Below are 20192 nucleotides of genomic sequence, written 5' to 3'. Positions count from 1 at the left end.
TGGTGATTGCATTTGCACAAACTGCCCATGGATGTTTTGACCAAAGGGTTGTTTGTGACGGGCGGCTTCCTCGCTGTGGGAGAACCACGATGGTCTCCACTTTTTAATGACATTAAATAAATACTACTTACTCGATATCGTATGCCTCTATCTCCAATTGCTCTTCTGAAGTTGCTAAAATAATGGGATATTTGATATGTTTGCAATCATAGACTCTGTATGCTATGACAAATATGCAGCTTTTCGAATCTTGAGGGTCATGGTGATCCTATATCCTTCCTCTTATCTCTCTAACGGCGTGCTGTCACCCTCTTCTCATCCTCTACTCTGTAATATTTACCCATATGCACTTTGAAATCATTATTCCCTACCTCCCCCAAAATGACAATTTGTTTCAATAAACCCAATATGCCATAACAGTTGTAATTGCACTAAGAATAGTAGTGCGACCAATACAACGCATACTTCAGGGCGCGCTCTTCACCACACTCTTATTTTGGAACAGGCTCACTGGTGGAACACTCAAATCTGAAGCTGATGACGCTTTTTTTTTTGGCTCAACTCTGGATGGCGCCCTCAAGTCACGTATAAACGACATTACTATACCATAATGTTGATCCCAGCGTTGATGTTCGACGACACCTCTCATCTTTAGTTCCTGCTCGATTGCCTCAACGTTCTTTGCACACCTGCGATACTTGACTTTTTTTTTTGTGTTTTTGCTTGTTATTATAAATCGTTTAAGGAAACTGAACGTCATATCATAATGGCTCTCCGTTGCGACAGCTATCTAAACATTTATAAGAATGAGAAACAAATCCTTCAAAATCACTCAATTCTAAACACTTTGATGCCTCACTGATTCGTGTCATCAACGTCTCGCTTTCCAAGAACCTGTTGCGTTTAACTTTACTCTTGCGAACGGACCAAAACTATTCAATAGGATTGAGTTCAGGTGAGTATGATGGAAGATAAGCACATCGATATCCTCTAGACTCAATATACCGAGAAATATCTTCGGCTTTATGAATAGGAGCATTATCCATGACCAAATAATGACCTTTCATGTGCTGATACTTATCCATCTCATCTATTGTAGCCTTGAGAAAACTAAGATAATGACTAGTGACAGTTCCTCTGCTAATAATTTCAGAAGCATTTGTTCGCTTTCGTTTTCTAGTCGAAACCTATAGAAGTCTTAAGCTGCATTTAATCAGACCAGATGCAGAGATTGCACCTAGGATAGTAGTCGTTTTTGCTCTTGTTTTTGGGACAGTTACCACAGCAGTAGATCCTTTTTTTGACCACGCCATACTACGCTTCATGTTAATATGGAAGGCAGACTCATTAAGAAAAACACAATTTTTTCTAAAATCCATGTCTGTCTCATCCCATTTGCGTATCCAGTCAAACCGCTCTTGGATCTTCGGCTCACTGTTCCTATCAATGGGTTGAAACTTGACTTTTTTCAAAGATAAGTTGCATTCATTCTTCATAAACCGATAAAGTGTTGTCTTGGACACTTGGATTCCTTCAAATCTTTGACGTAATTTTTCCATCAATTGCTCAAGAACTATTGACGGATCCTCATCAACCCATTCTAAAATAATTCTCTTATGCTCATCGTTGAGAATGCGAGGACGACCAGAGCTTTTACCCTTTTTAACTATGCCGTTAGGATCTTTTTCATACTGCAGCGCCCACCTTTGCGCCGAGCGAACATGAATTCCCAACTGCTTTGCAGCAGCTGACGCACTCAAAACCTTCTCGAACATCAGTTTGAAGAATCTTACTTTGTCCTGATCTATATAGACTGTGTAATCTCGTTTTGTAACTGATTCTTTCATATGAACGTCCTTACTCTGTACTTCGTCCACATGCACAACAACAGGCTCATGGTTGTGCACACGATGAAGAGTGTGCAAATAATCAGTGTGAGAACTGATTGTTTGAAGGGTGTACATTTCTTCATCAACAACATAATCCATGGGCTCAGGGCAGCCATGCTCATCAACAACATGGCCCTGTCCATCTTCATAAAAAAATTGACCGTTCATAATTTGTAGTATAGTGAAAGAGAAAAGAGGTTTGACCTCAACGAGGCGTTGTGCTTTTATAGTGATGGCTTTGCCCAGCTTTTTTGTGCGACAACTTTTTCCACTGTGAAACGACTTTCAATTTGTCATCATCTAAATTGATTTCTGGCCAAACACGACTTCTATTTTTGTCAACCTCTGACTTCCTTTTCCGTGGCACACGACTTTGATTTCGAAAAAGAGTGTACTACAATCAGTTTGGTACTAATAACCTTTAAATTTATGTAAGAATAAAGAACTTGTATAGCTGACATGCTTTTGATTTTTTTCTCCAAGTCCTTTACCCAGTGATGGTCCCTTACTGACTTTTAAAAAAATTGAAAATTGGGGGTAGGGAGGTGCCAACCCAATTCTCATTTTTGGGTGGAATAAGGATATTGATCTTCTGCCTCTCAGTTCTTCGGTTCTATGTATATAGAACCAATTTGGTTCTAGTTTGGTTCTTGGTAGGAACTGAACCATATTTCTCAGTTTCGGTTCAGTTCGGTCCCAGTTTTATGGTTTTGATATGCATCCTACTTTGAATGTTTTAAAGAAGTAATTTCACGATCAGTGTGGTACCTTTGTAGTGAACCACATTAATACACTGCTCAAGATATCAACAATAAGATATTTGGTTAAACATTATAGCACACACGTATGAACACTACAGTATTTCGGCTAAACACTATTGAATAAAATCTCTCACTCAGATGATCCACCTTACGTAAACAGGACAATGAACTTATCAACAGGTACATCAGCCATTACATCAGCTAACGCCAGTTTCAAAGATGTGCCCGATTAACATAGCGACTTCAATAGAAGTTCTGATATGTCCTTGATCCATCCTCTATCACATAGTTTATCCATTAGTCAGATGAATTGATATTGCTGTCTTAATAGCTAGAATATAAAAGAGCTTTATTTTATGTTGGAATAAAACATAATCTCAAAGATACTTAATCTTGTCCCTTATTATCTTTATTAAAGCTCTATCATCACAAACTTCTTGTAAGCACAAAGGACAAAAGAGAAATACGGACAATACATACCATTAGTCTGTGGATCTCATTGGTTTATGTTTTGGGATGAGAAACATGCTGCAACATCTCTTTCTAATGGCTACAGTACTTATCCACCAAAAGGACTCAACACATGCTATTGTCGCAGCATGTTTCTCGGCCTGAAGCATGAACTAATGAGATTCACAGGCTAATAGCGTGCATTGTCCGTGTACCTTATTTATCCTTTGCGCTTACAAGAAGTTACCACACCAATCACAATAACAGTTCTTTAGAAACCTTGCAGCACCAATCCCTTCAACTCCTCTCATAATTATTTATCGACCTTCATCAGATTTGTAATTATATTAGTAATATCGTTATTATATATTTTATTGGTTCTTCTAAGTTGTTCAAAAGGTATAAATACCTTGGATCTACATACTCTATTCTATCCCTTTTCTCTTATCCCCTAGCTATGGTATCTCCGCCAAAAGGATTCGATACTATGACAATGAGCTAAAAAGATATATTACTACTTTCTAGTTAAGATATAACAGCACTCTCGGACCGGGAATTGAACCCGGGTCTCCCGCGTGACAGGCGGGGATACTGACCACTATACTATCCGAGATACGATGTTGTGACACGAAGTGTGTGGGGCTATCTGGCCTCATATATTCCCGACGAACGAATTCTGGCTTCGGCCAATCATGGGCGATTTCGGTGGCAGATCTTTCTGCCGGCGATGGTCATCCGATCCACAGGTTTCCCCCCCTAACTCCCCACAATTCTTCTCGTACCCCCCATCCAGGGATTATCATACTTCTTTTTCCCTTTTTGTTAGTTCCCTTTATTTTTCTTATTTCCCTTAGCTCTTTTTCTGTAAATAATTCTGTCATTTCCTCTCGCGTCATTTTACGTTCCTTCAACTCTAAATCGTACCAGCCTTAGGCGCCGAATATTATTTCTTCTTTATGCTTCTTTTAATGGGACCCGTCCCTTATATTTCTATCCATTCTTATTTTCTGTATTATACTCTCTCACGTACTCATGCTACCTGCCCTATGTAGTTTATATTATTCTCTGTTGTCCTTTTTTCCTCATTACCCTCACCTTGTTACCATGACCCTGTAATTTCATGGCCCCTCTTATTTTCCGTTGTACTCCCTCTCTTATGTTTCTATCTATCGTATAGACATTGCTATATCCATTTTCCCATTTTTCCGTCTTCTACTCCGTCCAAACTACCCGATAGAGATCGTTGTCCTCTGTGCCTGGCGTCGTTCTCGGCCGAACGCGCCTAGTTGACAGGGTGTATAAAAGGGGATTAACCCCATGATAAAATAAAGAAAAAGCGTTTTCAGACATATATTTGTGGATTGACAATTGACACCGGAAGTGGAACTTGCCGTTATTATAATCATGTATCTGTGTATTTGTATTTCGCGTTCATCATACTCCTGATTCCTTTTCATTTTCTGAATTCTGCCTATTTGTATTTTACTGTATATCAACCCTATTCTTCTGAACCCTTTCTACCTTTTCCTCTTTTTATATACCACCTTTTGTCCTTTTCTAAACACCACACGTATCAATTTGGGGGGTCGACCGCGATTATCATTTGAAGAACAAGACCGTGTCGTGCATCAAGAACAATGAACGAAACCGATTCCGTAAACAACAAGATATTTAAGTTTATCTCGTCGCCTGGCTCCTTCTCTGGTTCCGGTTCGGGCGAGAATCCGATGGTGTGGCTTCGCCAAGTTCGACGTCTCTGGCAACGAGGCAACCTGTCTGATGCTGAGGTGTTGCTCGTCGCGGCCTCGCATCTGAAGGGGCAAGCTGAACTCTGGTAGGTGCCGCTAGAAGATAGCATCATTACGTGGGAAACGTTCAAAGAGGCGTTTAAAGCGCGGTTTATTTAGGCCGAACATCGAGAGACATGGTGGGCGAAGATTGAATGCATAAAGCAAGACCAAGGCGAAACCGTCAAGGATGTCGCATATAAGTTGCAGGAGCTGTTTTCTCTGGTTGGGTTAGCTGAGGAGTCGTACCAAGTCTGCTATTTCGTCCAAGCTATTGATCCAGAGATCGCATTTTGCATAGAAGAATCGGTGGTGGCAACGTCATGGAAAGAGGCGGTAGACAAGGCAGTACGCATCGAGAATGCAAGGAATAAGTATTTGCGCAGCTAGGATGTCTTGGGGGTGAGTGGTGTAGCATCGAGAAGAAAGTCTGAAGTCAAGGTGGTAGGTAGCAGCGTGGCTTCGTCAGGCAGGGCGGCACCTTCAAGTTTGGCGCCAGAGGATTCGGTGTCGCAAACGCACACATTGTTGACGCAAGTGGCGGAAAGTCTGCGTGCCTTGCAATTACAACTTGGACCCTCGTAGCAGTACAGAAGAACCCCTCCCAATTACCCACCAAGGCCCCACCAAAATGTTGGAACTGTAACCAAGAAGGCCATATATCGATGCAGTGTCCGAGTCTCGTGCAAAAGGACCAGGGAAATGGCAACGGGCGGCAGTAGGCGGGAACACTGTCGTCCAATCGAGTTCCCATTCCCCAATAAGAAATAATGAAGAAAACAAGGTTCCGTCGTCGTCTGGCGTTGCAGCGGGTCAAGGCAAGTCTGGCGTGCACATAGTGGAGGCGGTCGATGTCTATGCCGTTGGACAGAAGCGCGGTGCGTCGGAAACATCGTTGGTGTCGAACGCTCGGGCGGACAAGAAAGGCAAGAATGTGATAGCGCCATTGAATTTGCCCATCCTCCAACCCAACGGCAGTAGCGGCGGCAACAACAAGAGCGGCGAGAATGGCGGGACCAGCAGTAGCAAAGAGAAGGCAGTCAAGGCGCCAAGGAAACGGCAACCCCCGCGCAAGTTACCGATCGAGCTCGACCAAGTGGACATCTGGGAGCGGCTGAAGCAAGTTGATTCTGGTTTGAGCCTTGCTCATTGGTTGGCCTTGGATAAGAAGGCGTACGCGGACGTCCGCGATGGGCTCAAGTTTTTACATGGTCGAGGCAACAAGGCGATCGCGACGAATCCGTCGGTGATGATTCATGCGGTGGCAGCTGGAGAGGCGTATGGCTACGATGGCGATGGTGATGGCGAAACTGGCGGTGATGACGATACTTTTGGCGATGACGATAGTCGTAGCAGCGCTAGTGGCAATGGCGGATCGGATACAGACTGGGACAGTACTTGGTCGGAGGTGTCATCAAGCAACGAAGCAAGCCTAAGCGATGACCTCGATGGATATGAATCAGAAGATACGATATACAACTACCCATATGATTTACGTACCATGCAAAGCAGCATTCCATTGCATGGGCCAGTCGTTATCAATGGCCAGGTGGTTAAAGCAGTTTTCGACTCGGGTGCGGCTGTCTCTGTGATCAGCCAGTCGTTGGCAAGAAGGCTAGGTCTCGAAGGAAGTGGTGATCGTTTGGCGTTGGCTGGTCTGGACGAGGAATCCGATTGTACTGGCGAGATCGTGGTGAGCGTACCGGTTCGTGTGGCGGGGAAGCTGCGGCCTGAACATATGTGCATCACCAAGATGAAGAACAACCGTGACCTCTGTCTTTTGGGCACGACGTGGTTTAGGGCGTACGGCATCGTTCCTAAAATCGAAGAATCAACCCTGATCATCCCAACCTAGAAAGGATGTGGCTACGTGGAATTACAAACCGATCCCCCCATCAAGAAAAACGTATCTGCCAATGACGGACTTGGCGAAGCCAAGGAAATTTTTGCTGTCGCAGTAGGCGCGGATGGCTCAAGTGACGAGTCTGGCGCGAGTGGTGCCGTGCAGGCCATCGACGATATGTCACTGAAGTATTACGTCGAGGAGCTGGGTAACCTGGACAAGGCCGAGTTGGATCAGGAAGAGCCAGAGGAGCCGCCATCGGAAATACAAGGAATGATCGATGTTTTCTCGGATGTATTCTATGAGAATAGTGGATTAGGTCGAGTAGTAGGAGTAGAACATCATATCCTGACTACTAGCGAAGTTCCTGTCCGATCAAAACCTTTCCGTTTGTCCTGGGAAGAAGACTGTTACCTGCGCGAAGAGTTGAAGAAGATGCTTGACCTTGGTCTAATCCGACCATCAACGGGGAAGTGGACATCACCAGTGTTCTTCGTACGTAAGAAAGGAGGCGCCCTCCGCATGGTTATCGACTACCAGCGGTTGAACAAGCAGAGTGTCCTCGAGACCTATCCGTTACTGTAAATCGATGATTTGTTGAACTCGTTGGGTGGTGCGTCGTGGTTTTCAACGCTGGATGCCGCACAAGGATATTGGCACTTGCCGAGGATTCTGTCGAAAAGTCAGGTTTTACATGTGCTGCTGGCACGTTCGTTTTCAAAGTGATGCCCTTTGGATTGGCCTCGGCGCCGAGTACCTTCCAACGTACTATGACTACACTGCTCTCCTCGTATATTGGTGACTTCGTCCAGGTTTTTATTGACGATGTTGTCGTGTACAGCCAGTCCTACGAGCAGCATTTGGAACATCTACGTCTGGTCTTCGATGCGTATCGTGCGGTGAATCTGCGTCTGCGGCGAGAAAAGTACGTGTTTGCGCAAAGGCGAGTCGAGTATCTGGGCCACGTTGTGTCGTCTGTGGGTCTAGAGCCAAGTCCTAAAAATATTGAAAAGACGTTGGCAATGGCGGCACCTAAGGACCGTGGTGGAGTACGTTCATTTTTGGGTATGGCAGGCTATTATCATCGTTTCGTGGCCAATTACGCAAAGCTGGCAGAACCATTGATAAGACTATTGCAAAAGCAAAACGATTTTGTTTGGGAAGAAGAGCAACAACGAGCATACGCGTCACTCAAGCAAGTACTGACGAAGCCACATGTACTTTCGTTCCCTGACCCTGACTAGCAGCAGATCCTTACTACTGATGCATCGTCCCACGGTTTGTCGGCCATCCTGTCACAAAAGCCAATCGCAGGCGGCGAAGAAACCGTCATTGCGTATACATCGCACGTAGTACGTAGGCCAGAAAAATCATATGCAGCAACACACATCGAGGCGTTGGCTTTGGTTTGGGCAGTCGAGAAGTTTCGACACCTTCTTGCTGGACGGCATTTCTTGGCGCGCACGGATCACTCTTGTCTCCAGTTTATCTTTGGTCCGCATGAGAAGGCGCCAAATCCGAAAATTCAAAGATAGGCAGCTGCTTTGCTCGGATACGATTTTACGATCGAGTATATGTGTAGACAGCAAAATCTGGCCGATGCCTTTGTCCCACCTGCTGTAGTCTTTCCGCCCTATTATTATTAATATACTCTAATTCCTCTTTCATATTAGCTTCAGTATATTCTCCTTTCCATTTCTTCCTCTGTTTCCTTCCAGAAAATAACGATCTCGTCATTCCTTTTATCAATTATGTCGGTCAACAACTCTCTTCTTATTCTTTATTTAGCAATATAGTACTTATGCCCTTTCCGATACTTTGGTACCTTTTCTTTTTCTCTCTTATATATAAGCATGTCTTCTGAAAAGCAGAATAAAAATCATCATATCATCTCTCTCTCACTTTTATCTCACAAAAAAAAAACCTTATACTCTGGGCGGTTCATCCTTGTCTCTGGTCTCGTAACGCGTCACGCTGTCTGGTGGAGCTTCCTGAAATTATCAATATGGATTACCCGTTTTATTTGGCCTTAGTACATTACCTTTCGCGGAAGAGGTACCCCTTGGATAGCACCGAAGTGGTCAAGCGCAAGATTAGATTCCATACAGCCAAATACATGATGGTAGATGGGCGGCTATACCGACGAACTGAAATTCCTCAGGTACAAGGTGAAGAACTATTACATGAAGGTGTAGTCAACGATGTTATTCGAGCGGTCCATGCAGAAGGTCATTTTGGTATAAACAACACTTGGCGTCGAGTTAAAATGTCATATACGGGTCCAGGGTTGTTTGAGAAGGTGCGCTCCATCGTACAGTCGTGTGAGTCATGTCAATTTCGCGCTCGGGCAAGAAGAACTCGCTACAATATGGGTAGGCCGATCGACACGCCGTCCGATTCTTTCTACATGGTAGGCTGTGACGCTGTTGGCCCAATCAAGTACGAAAACAAGCAAGACAAGTATCTCCTGGTTGCGGTGGACTATTTGACGAGGTGGCCTGTTGCGGTAGTAGTCGACAATATCAATGAGGACACGACTGCAAGGTTTCTATTCGATCACATTGTGATGATGTTTGGTGTGCCCCGCTACCTACTGACTGACTGAGGATCAAATTTCAAGTCTGCCTTCGTGCGGGAATTTCTGAAGGGCCTTGGTTGCTGACATATCACTACCACGGCTGTAAGACCACAGGTCAATGGGATGTGTGAACGAATGAATCAAACGATCGTCTCTACTATTGCGAAAATTGCCTGTGAAGAGGACCGCCTGGGTAACTGGGAAAGCTGTGTTGGGCCCGCGCTACTGGCTATTAGGACTATGCCAAACGAGGCGACGGGAATGTCGCCAGCGAGATTGCTATTTAGGTACGAATTGCGGACCCCCGCCACTTGGCTAGCGCCCCGGAGGGATTTTGTCGAAGGTGAGCTTTCGGAGGAGATTATAAGCCGAACAAAGGTTATCGAACACATGGCGGATCAGCTCAGGGAGGAAGCAAAAGAAAAAGCCAAGATACGCAAGCAAAAAGACAAGGAGCTGTACGATCGACGTGTTACATTCCGGAAGCCGTTTCGGGTTGGCGAACAGGTGTTGATGCGTGACAAGTATCCACAAGGGAAGTTCAATGATCGATAGCTAGGGCCTATGGTTGTCGTTGGGGTTGGCGGAAACGGAACTTACTACTTGGAAGGGCCGAACTCACAGCGGCTAAATGGCGCAATAAAAGGTGATAATCTGAAGGCTTTCGTCGAGAAGTGACATATGGTTCCGGAAGTGCAAGTACAGCGGGCAATGGTACAGTATCAGGCGTGGATCGAGAAAGTAGCAAGTCCCCTTTTTATTGATATAACGTCCGTCTGTATAGTGCATGTATGCAGTGAATTGCAGCTGGCTTGATCGCGGTATATAAGCCAGGTTGCTATCTGCTTTTATCCAACACTTCTCTTTCGCTCCTCCTTTCCTTTTCTCACAGCTCCAGTCCAACTACCATCGCAACTATGTTCTTAAAGTAAGTCCTTTTTTTCTTCTTTTAATTTGTGTATGTGGTTTCTACCAAACGTAGGGTTCTTTCATCGGCACTACAACTTTTGTGGCTATCGAGGTTTGTTCTGCTTAGGTTCTCTTCCTGATTCGCTTTTACTTGTATTCTTCTCCTTCCTCATTCTTACATTTATCTCTTTCATTACAGCTTTTATAGTCGTGTGGAAGTGTCTTGCTCACGTAAGATAAGTTGGTCGCTCTTTTCTCACTCCCTAGAATGACTGTGTGATCATCTAATTTCCAAATCTATATGCTATAGTGATCCATCTAGCCTGCTTCTTATTGTTCCATGTCCTTTTAGCTCTATTTCACCCTGTTACAACTCTTCAGCACCACGATGTGCCGGCGCCTCTTAGTATTAGAATTTTATACAGATAGCATATATGCCACATCCTAGTACTAGAATTGTAGCTACCACCAATATTGTTTTCACTATAAAAATAAATAAACCAATTTTCTCCTCCTATCTATTTTGTCTGCACGTGTGGTTTTTTTTTAAATTCGTAATAGTAGAATGCGTATTTCATTTCAAACTACCTCTAAGTTAAATTATACCCATATCAAAAATGGATCCACGTACAATCCCCCATGCATACAATGACAAACGTACCAAACCCCTTACTCCTATTTGGTACAGCCTGATATGCACGATTGCTGCTTTTGGATAGTTATAGGAATAAGATACCTTATTCTTATGGAATGATTTTTCAACTGAGGAATAAGGTACTACCTTATTCCCATGCTTATTCCTTAGAATAAGGTACAGAATAAGGTACTTTTGAGCTACCTTATTCCTTTCCAGTTGCGCAGTGTTCAAAATCAACTCTTTTTTATTAGTTTCAAAGAGTGAATAGTACTGTAAAAGTACTGTTAGAGGATGACCAAAAAAATATAGGGTAAATAGCAATGTATATCCAAGGGTGATAACTAGTATAAAATTGTGATATGTATATACAAATCATATGCATTGTAGGGGCGAGATACTTACTAGAGCAAACATATAAAAAATAAGTAAATCATATTCACTGAAAACAAAGATCAAGATATTGATATTATAGCTAAGTAAGTGATAAATAACTGATACATATAAGAAAGAAAAAAAGAAGAGTAGATAGAGCTAAAGCATTGGAGCTATACTAAAGTATGTATGTACACTATAAACAAAAGATATATGTAAAAAGGAAATAAATAGTTCTAGCTAGCATTAAAGGATGGGAGCTGCATAAAGGAATGTGCATAATAAAAAACGATGCAGGTAAAGGAAAAAAAAGTTGCAGACAAACACTAAAAGACCAGAACATCAATACATGTATTTAGTAAGTAAAAAATGCATGCAAAGGGAAACTAATAGTTCAAGATAGCACTAAAGGATCTGAGATACACAAATGTATGTACATAGTAGATAAAAGGTGTGGAAAATAAGTAAACAGTTACAGATACCATCACAGGATCGAACCATACACTATATGTATGTATAAACAATATATGCAAGGAAAAGAGGATGAAATAGTTACAGTACTGCTAAAGGACTAGAACAATATAGATCCATATATGGAGTAGACAAAGAATGCATGCAAAATAGAAATAAATAAGTCCAAATAGCATTAAAGGATCAGAATAAAACATAAATACACACCATTGGAAATGTCCGCAAGATTATATGGGGGATATATAGGGAAAATATAGGGAGAATATGGATATGGGAAAATATGGGGTCAAACACGATATTCCAGATTTTCCCCATATCCGATTTCTATATTTTCTCCATATGGTCTCTATATTCTAGCAGATGAGGTTTTTCAACACCCAATCAGATCACATTCATTTTGTACTTGGAACAATATAATTGGGTTGTAGCCATCTTTTTCTAGCGTCTGACTGGAGCAAGACCCCACAATCTGTTAGAAAAGAAGCTTTTTCATTAGCCCTTGTTTTGGAAGCATTGCCCTCTGATTTGTTGTTTCATTCAACATGTACTCTTTTTATTCGTCGTTATTTTAGATCATTATCCTCTTATTGGTTGTTTCATTGTGAATGCAATCATTTTATTTGTCTCTCCATTATTCGTTATTCAATGTGAAGGTGATCTTCATATTTGCTTATGGATTTATATATGGACGATTTTATTGGAATATTATGGGCCAAACTGGCAAAACGTTCACAGTTGCTACACTATTTTCTACAGCTATACGTGCTCTATGTTCTTGTTATAAACCCTCGCCATCTTCGTAAGCAACAATAGTAGACCTATGCAGTAAAATACACAGTTTGAAAGCAGTAATAAAGTTCCCCAGCAGTGCTCCAAATAGCCTCGTGGTCATATCATAAGTATACAATGTAGGTACTTTCGTTAAACTAGAGCAAAAAAAACAAGAGCTGTAGTAGTAACAGCATTGTTCATGGACAGCTAAGAATTAATGTTTCGTCATTCCACAACCCATTCAGCCATACCTTTATTCTAAACACATCAGTCTATGCTGGTGAAAGTAGCGGAAAATATATACATAAGGCTCATTCATAGCTGAGGCAGCTTTACCCAATATCACACTTGTTATAGAAACAAGAAAGTCCCTCGTAAGGATTGTGAGTTTGAGAAGCTGCCCAATTACAAGCAAAAACCAATTTGTAGATATTCAATGGCACAAACATGAGCAGCCACAATGCACATTACCTTATATTTGTGCTTACCGGAATTTTGGCGTAGAGTATAGATGTATAAGAGAGGGATAAAGAAATTTTTTACCCCTGCTCTCCTTCTTACAGAAATCACCACCAAATTGGAATGGCGATTAATATTCTCAAACACGATGTCAGAAATAAAATATCGCCCTACCATACAAACGACATTCAAACAAATCTTCAGTTTTATATATCGTATATATTAACTATCTGATAAAACAGCAGCATAAATAACTGTAATAATGTATATATTTTAGTATGCAGTAGGCCTAGATGCAAATCGAACAGTATTTGATTAGCTGCAAGAACCTTGACCCTGTCAGTGCTCGTCCGTCGTCGTCACGTGAGTGTTTTTTTATACAACATACATTTTTTTAAAGTGTTAATTCCAGATTACTGTAATTTGCTTTTGCAAACGATTGGGTCATACGCCCGAATGCGCTTAAGCTCGGTACGACTCCCGGTATGTGTAGGTTCGAGACCTGCACTCGCCACTTTTGTAGTTTTTGTGAGAGAAAGACAAAAATTTCCTTACACTTAGTTTTATCTCCTTGAGTGTGTGCTCCCTCGACCTCGCTTGTCAAGTTCACATGCTGGGTGAACACAAACAACGCCCCCGGAATGCGCAACGCCAAAGAGCAGTGCCAGTATCTACTGTAAAACAGTTCTTCTTGCATCAGTTCAAGGGCGAGTTACTTGTACTTGCCGAGGTATACAAAACCGAAGCCATCACTGGGCATCCTTGGCCATGCATGACTGAAAACATTCAATCAAAATACAAAGTTCTCAACGTGCATAACATTGATTGTTCTGTAGCTCTTTTGAAGAGTGAAACTACAGGCAATCACAAACAAACCCACCTCCATTTTACTTAGTCGCCAAGCAGTGAGCTGTACAGCCAACCCTTCCATTCCATTCGATCACAACCTCAATTACAAATTAACACACCGACCGACTTTGTCTCTTTATTCATCTCATATTTTTCCCATATTTTCAGTAGATTTTCCCCATATTCATATTATCTCTATATAATTTCATATTTTTCTATATCCATTTCCCGTAGTGACATGTATATAGTAAATGAAGGATGTATGTAAAAAGAGATAAACAGTTCCAGATAAATACTAAATTACTTAAACAGCATCAATGCATATATAGAGTAAACAAAGAATAGATGTAAAGAGAAATAAATAGTTTCAGATAAATATGCAAGGACCTGAACAACACCATGGAATGTATAAAGTAAACAACGAATGCATGCAAAGAGAAATAAATAGTTCTAGATAAACATACAAGGACCCAAACAGTGTCGATGTAATGTATAGTGTAAACAAAGAATGCCTAGAAAGAGAAGTAAATAGTTTCAGATCAACACGTTAGGACCTGAGCAGCAATAACCCATGAACACTGGGTGTGTAGGCTATTATCAAGTGGTTAAAAACAGCTTGATAACAGCTTGATAATAGCTTGCTATGTAGTTATCACGTTGTTTTTGAATAGCTTGATAATTATGCAGAAACAGCTTCGATTGTTATTATCAAGCTGTTTTTCACCACTTGATAATTTGCTCATACATGTATGTGAAAATGGGGGTTTTTGATATCATATATACAGTAGTGGTTGGGTTCTATATCACATTACATATGGATTGGATACTAGGTGCAGTCAAATTCGCAACAGAGTTCTGCATCGCATATTTTAATATACTTCTTTACATGCATACTGATCAAAGCAGCAAGGCAATTGGTTGTATAATTATTTTTTGGATCGTGAAATTATGTGTTATGGTTGATCGAAACCGGTTTTATTATTAAAAATTGATTGACAATTATTACAAATAAAAACATGCTATAGAGATGAAACTAAGCAAAAATTTCTATTCTAAAGGGAAGTTTTACAGTGAATTGTCCCTTTTATTTTTATCTGAACTTACTAATAACTTACCATGTCTGAAATCCAATCCAACCACTCTGATCCTATCACTGATAGCCAAGGTCCAGGCAACGAACAAGCAAACCAACCGACCCAAGGCATGCAAGACCACCAAGAAGGCGAGTCACATGAAGATATTGTCATAGGCGACCCTCTTCTCGCCAATCAGGAACAATCATCCAGCAATAGCAGCCCGGAACAAGTCTGCGAAACTGCCGAGGTGTCCAATAGCAATGGTGGATCGAGTGTGCAAGCCACGCAACAGCAGGATTATTTCCGCCAACCCTCATCCAAGGAGGTGGATCACTGACTGCGCCAATAAGTAGACGCCGCATATGCCAAATTGGTGTATGCATTGACAAACGAGCCAACAAATAAGGAACTGGGCGACTATGCACAGGCGCAGCTAGACTGAGCGGTGACAGCCCAACAGTCCTTCAAGAACGCTATAAGAACAAGGATGGCAATGCATCAAGTTGCAACCCAACAAGAATCGGAGGCGGTCAAGAGCAAGAAACAAATGCTTGTGCCCAAGGACTTGCCGGCCTTCCAACTCCGCGGTGGACCCCTGTGGGACAAGAACAAGAAAGTCTATGAATCTGTCAAGGCATTTTTGAACACATTCGAAGTTCAGCTGAAAGCGCACGAACTACCAATCGAGGAACACTCAGAAAGGCTATTTTGGCTTACATGCAACGACTTGCAACGGTCGTGGTTTGATCGAACACTGGCAGACTGGAACTATATTTGGCATCAAGTACGATCCCAGTTAGAAAAGGCGTTTGGTAACCCTTTCAATGTGTGAAAAAAATGGTACGAAGCACGCAGCATGCACCAGAAGAAGGGCGAGCAAATCCACTTGTACACCGAGCGTTTCCAGGAGGTTGTGTTTGATGCTGGGCTCGAGGATGGCGAGGAGCTAGTATGGAATTACGTTTCGTCCTTGGTCAAGACCATCCGTGAACGAGCATGGCAGGTTATTACCAATTACTACGGGTTGAAACAGCCCAACAACCTTTCATAGGTTACCCAGCTTATCATGACAAGCATTGGGGAAAATAATGAAGCCGAATCTGATTCGTCGTCGTCTGATGATGAAAAGGTAAAGGTCCAACACCCACGCAAGTGCGGCCACAAGGGTAATAAGTCGTTGCACATGGCTCATGGTCTCCACCAGGACAGCAGCAAACGGCTCAAGAAAGGCATTGCCGCCTTCATCCTAAAGGCAATCACAATGAGAGAGACTGCGATCTCCTCAAAACGTTGATCAACCGCAAAGGTCCTGGTTTCACAGGCAGCAACTATACCAACAGCGCCAGTAATAACACAAATAACCTATGGCGGTATTGCAAAAAGGTGCCATACACACCAGGCCATAAGTGCCAGGAGTTTTTCTTGGTCAAGGGCAAGCAACAGCAACATCAACAGCCACTGGTTTTAAAGAACCGAGCTACCTGCATCGAAACAGCAGAGATCGAGGATGCAAACAAGGAAGAAGGCTACAGGCTCAACATAGATATGGCCCAGCTAGATTTACAATGTAAGACACATTTAAGCAACAGGAGTTCCTCACTATCACAGGCACAAACTGACTCTATTATCTTACCCATGTTTTTACAGAATAACAAGCATCTGGCCCTACTTGATACTGGAGCGAACGCATCCTATATAGACATCAACTTAGCCAAAAAATAGAATTTTGTCATAAATAAAAGTCAGTTTACCGAACCTGTTACACTTGCTTCAAAAGACAAAACTGCTCCCATATATGGAATTGTGAAGAACATTCCCATTGTCTATGGTACCAAAGAACTTACACATAGTTTCTATGTCATGGAACTTGCAGATGAAGATTTACCCATCTCAGTAGGCATGAATCTTGCTCCTACACTTGGTATTGGTATCACTGGTCTAGAGCACAACTTCCCTACTTCTGTGAATGCACAACAGGAGGAAAAGAAAACAGTTGTTAATGATGCACCCGAACCAAATAACCCACTAGCAGGAACAAAGGAAGAGCAGGAAGAGTTCATGCAGGCAATTCAGCCTTATCTCAATGCCAACGCGAATATTCCCCCAACAGCGTTATGTACTCTACCTGAAGCAGAAGTACGGCTTGATATGCCAGAAGGATTGATATCTTGGCATTGGCAGTATGATTTACCAATTGCACATACACAAACTGTGCGAGACACTATTAATACATGGTTAGAGAATGGTACTATAGTACAAGCACTAGCTAACACTAGATGGAATAGCCCACTCACTCTCACACCCAAGAAAGATGAATTCGGTAATTATACAAATGACAAACGTCGAGTCTGCCTTAACACTCGTCATATAAATAAACACTTGCAAAATATGGAATGAAATACCTCTGTGTCGGGACATTTTCTCGCGGTTACACAAATGTAAGGTAATGACCACCATTGACATAACGTCCGCCTACAACAGATTACCCATCTATGAACCACACAGACCTATCACATCCTTCACCTTCGATGGTGTCCAATACATACATCGCGGATGTTGCTTTGGAATCCGTCACATTTCATTTGTTTTCCAAAAATGCATGTCTACCTTATTCCAAGGGATGCAGGATCACATGAGTAACTTCATTGAAGATATTATCATATACTCAGATTCAATAGAGGAACACGCTAAACATGTGGCAGTGGTCATCGATCAACTCACCAAGGTCAACCTGGGGATCAGCATCAAAAAATCCCACTTTGCACAAAAAAGTGTCTATTTGCTTGGCTTCTGCGTTTCCGACCAAGGCATCACCTTAGATACAAGGAAGGTGACCAACATATAGCAAATAGAGCGACCTCGTACAGGTAAACAACTTCAAAGTTTCTTGGGAGTTATAGGATACCTCCGGGACCATATTCCTAGAGTGTCCACCATCATAGCTCCATTAGATAAGCTACGCAATGAAACATCTTTAGAGCACGTCTGGACAGACGAACAGGAAAACACATTCCTCACACTTAAAAAGTTAATCACACACTTACTATTTATTCGCTATCCGGATTTGCGCCATCCATTCCAAGTTTCCACTGATGCATCCAAGTCTGGTATTGCTGCCTGCCTATACTAAATAATCAATGGAGAGACTCGCTATATCGCATTCATGGCACGCGCTTTATCCAAATCCGAGCAGAACCGGAGTACCACAAAAAGACAGCTAGGAGCCGTAATATTTGCATTACGCAAATTCCATATATATCTTTGGGGAAACCACTTCACCCTGTACATAGACCACAAAGCTCTTACGTATCTGCATACACAAAAAATCGCCAATCCTATGATGATCAACTGGTTGGATACGTTGCTTGAATATAATTTCGACATCGTTCATCTACCCGGCCTTGATAACATCCTCCCCGATCGACTTTCTCACCTTTTTCATACTAAAAAAGAGCTGGAAGGGGGTAATGCACCACGCATAAGAAAAAACCGACATTTATACAACCGTCAAGCGTATACAAGTGCTGATTTACAGGAAATGCTAGTACCACCAGAAAACGAATGCGAAGATTTACTACTGACAGCACATTCCTTCGGCCATTTTGGTTCAGAAGCAATGACTGCGCGACTGCATGAGGATGGTATACAGTCATTTCAGAAAGTAGAGTTGCTGATTTTGAGTTTGATGTCATACCAAAAAATTGCCTGTCTAACAACAATGTCGACTGATCCAAAAATAAAGACGCATTCACGTGACATGAACTTCGTTTATTTCTACTTGTCGCTTAGTAATTATCTAATAAAAATTCTTGGCATTTTATTTTTATAAAATAGGCACGATCTTCTTATTGCTTCCTTTTGCGTTTCTTTTACCTATTTTCGTTTATTTTACAGACATTCAGAATGGATATGCAAATTTTTTATGAAGATGGACAAGGACATGTTGTTATTGAGAACGGAGTTGAGCCCATGGATCTTGTTGTTGACGAGGAGTTATTCGCTAGCGAAACAATAAGTTCTCGTATGCAATTCCTAGCAAATAAACCTCCTGAGAGACCTCATAATCCTGTAATGCGTGTCATTGCGGATGAGAGGAGTAGTGAGGATGTTTATATGGAGCAATGCAACAAGCGCTGCTATACAACTTATTCTGATGAAGATAAAACTCGATTTTTTTATTTATTTTTCAGCAAATGCTTGAATGCTTCTTCTGCTGCGAGACAATTAGGTACTCATATCCAAGCAGCACAGAGATGGGTCAAACACTATTATGAAGATCCTGAAAGCATTTTCGAGAAGAAGAAAAAGTTAGGTCGGCGTCGTATTCTTGGAGAAGAGCATAAGCAGTTTCTTTTAAATTACATTGATGAGAATCCTTCTGCTGTTGTAACTCAAGTATCAAAAGTTTGACACAAAACTTTGCGGATCTTAGTGTTTCTCGTAGCACTATTTATAACTTCATGACAACTGAGTGTAATATATCTATTAAGCAGGCACAATTCTAACCTGTAGAAAAAAAAAATTCAACAAAGGTACAATTGGGTACAAAAGTAGCAACAAACTGATATGGATTTCACAACAAATTGCGTCTTTCTTGACGAGTCAGCCTTTCATATTAACGTGAAACGAGGCATGGCTTGGTCAAAGAAGGGAACTCCTGCAATAGTTACAGTGCCTACAACGAAAGCGAATGCAACATCGATTTTAGGTGCAATATCTGCCACTGGTTTAATTAATGTTAGTTTGAGAGTTCCAAAGCGCATTAAAAAGAGAAAGCTTGGACGCGAAACTGATGGTTATAGCATAGGAACAGTGACAGGACATTATTTGAGCTTTTTAAAGGCAACTCTAGATGAAATGGATAAGTATCTATAATTGAAAGGACATCATCTTGTCATGGATAATGCCGCTATTCATAGCTCAACAGATATAGGGAAATATATTCACTCTAGAGGTTATCGATTTGTCTACCTTCCTCCATACTCTCTAGAACTAAATCCAATTAAACAGTTCTAGTCGGTTGTCAAGAGCAAGGTTAAGCGAAATAAGTTCCTGGAAAAAGAATCGCTCATGACTAGGATTAGTGAGGCTTGCGATAGCTTGTATCTGAGTGATTTCAGGCTTTGTTTCTCATTCTGCCAAATGTTTTGGCAAGTGTCTCAATAAGGACAGGTTATAAAAAAATAGCAAAACTAAATAAAAAAAGATGGTCAGACAGGTTAGATTGGTTAGATTGACTGGATTACAAACTAAGAATTTTGGCCAATCAAGGTTCAGAAAAATGAACCGGGGTTGTGAACCTTGGTTCACTTTTTTTTTGTTGGTGCCCTAACATTAAAT

The 20192-nt window shown here is 41.7% G+C and overlaps 1 non-coding gene across 1 annotated transcript; it reads right to left on the bottom strand.

Moving 5' to 3' along the window:
• Positions 1–3641: 3641 nt before the first annotated feature.
• BDB00DRAFT_t121 lies at positions 3642–3713 on the bottom strand. The gene has a single exon. It is a non-coding gene; the product is annotated as a tRNA-Asp (tRNA).
• Between the last annotated feature and the right edge of the window lie 16479 nt (positions 3714–20192).

Source organism: Zychaea mexicana (genome assembly GCF_025766255.1).
Source record: "Zychaea mexicana strain RSA 1403 chromosome Unknown BDB00scaffold_145, whole genome shotgun sequence".
In the NCBI taxonomy this organism is placed as follows: domain Eukaryota; kingdom Fungi; phylum Mucoromycota; class Mucoromycetes; order Mucorales; family Lichtheimiaceae; genus Zychaea; species Zychaea mexicana.
The sequence above is the reverse complement of the archived record's forward strand: the minus strand, read 5'-3'. Positions and strand labels throughout refer to the sequence as shown.